This window comes from Hylobates moloch, unplaced genomic scaffold, assembly GCF_009828535.3.
Source record: "Hylobates moloch isolate HMO894 unplaced genomic scaffold, HMol_V3 SCAFFOLD_2, whole genome shotgun sequence".
NCBI lineage: Eukaryota > Metazoa > Chordata > Mammalia > Primates > Hylobatidae > Hylobates > Hylobates moloch.
Genome location: NW_026652277.1, coordinates 27,665,382 through 27,666,942, shown reverse-complemented (window position 1 = coordinate 27,666,942; position 1,561 = coordinate 27,665,382). Strand labels below are relative to the sequence as shown.

The following is a 1,561-nucleotide window of genomic DNA, read 5'->3' as shown; positions in this document are numbered from 1 at the left end:
TGTGAAACTCAAGAAAAATAAAGTTGGGTTGAAGCAGTTGAGAGAGTTCTACTCAAAAACCTATTCTCACAAAAGAACTTGTCAAAACATTTTTATCTTTAAAAATTTTTGAATGCAACTATTAATGTTTCACTTTTGCTCTACTCAATTTTGCCTGATAACGTTTATTAAAATTATTAAGGAAATAAAGCGTAGAAGGATCATAGAAAATATTTTCAATAAAAAGAATAATCATTAACACTGGTAATTGCCACTAGGAAGGAGTATACATACTGATAAAAATTATAGAAACATGTTGGTTTTTCCCATAACTACCACTGATGTTATGTTAAGTCCCACAATATCAAAAATGAAGAAATAGTTCCATGAGCTGTCAATAATTGTCTGAAGGCAATGTAGTATTCATCAGCACCAGAATCCCTCTGATGTTCTTCCACATATTCACAGTTTTTTACCATTGGTCATCTATCAGATTCTGCAACTGTTCTGGGAATATCCGACTAACAAAAGCCAAAGCTGGGCATTGACACTAACAGTAGCTTACTGATGTTTCCCCTGCAAATCTCACATTTTCTGATAATAAAGTTTTGCACAAAAGGTGGAATTCAAAAGGCCAATTATACTTTTATCTAAAATCTTATAATTACAGTAGTTTCATGAAAAGAGTTGTCCAGTAGTATAAATTGCTTCTGCATCAGTTCCACAAACAAGACAAGGACCGAAAACATCCAAACGCTTCACAGACAGGGTTGAGATGTAAGCTTGTGATCTCAATCTGGTCTTCTGTAGGATCAGTGCTGAGCCAAGAACTTTGAGAGACTGGTGAACATTAGCTTGGTTACTAATGCTATGGGACAAAAAAGTACTAGCTCTTCCTCCTTGGTGAAAGAGTGATGGTACATCTGTGGAAACATCCCAGTGCCAGAGGAATTCATCTTCAGAACAATAAATGGAGGATCTGGGTTGAATGGGTGAACGTGAACTCCCTACATTTTAGCTCTGTAAGCCTTCAGCAGAGATACAGGCATAGTACTTTGTCTAACATTCCAAATACTCAACATTCCATCCTGGCCACCAGTAGCTACAACATGATGTTTGATGCGATTTCTATCAACACAATGGACTGGCACTCAGTCACCAGTCAGTGACAATATCTGAGAAGGCTCATTTCCTTGTTGTGTGAAATCCTGTATTTTTTTTTTTTGAGTTTTTAAAAATTATTTTTTAGTTTCAAATCTTTGTAAATTCCATTCGATTATAAAAAACAATACAAAGAGTTTCGATGTGCCCTTTACTCAGTTTCTCCCCCATGGTAACATCTTGCAAAACCGTAGTGTAATATCACTGGCAGGATACTGACATTTATACAGTCAAGACAGAAAACATTTCCATCATCACAAGCCTCCTTCATTTTACCCGTTATAGTTACACTAACTTCCCTTTCCCATCCCACATCCCTGATCTGGTCTCAATATTTATAATTTTGTCATTTTAAGAATATTATATAAGTTGAATCATATACAATGTAATCTTTTGCGATTGTTTTTTTTTTTCCTCACTC

General features: G+C 35.3%; 1 pseudogene; it reads right to left on the bottom strand.

The window, feature by feature from the left end:
• Positions 1 to 654: 654 nt before the first annotated feature.
• On the bottom strand, positions 655 to 1,168 carry LOC116474835 (nucleoporin Nup43-like; annotated as a pseudogene).
• Between the last annotated feature and the right edge of the window lie 393 nt (positions 1,169 to 1,561).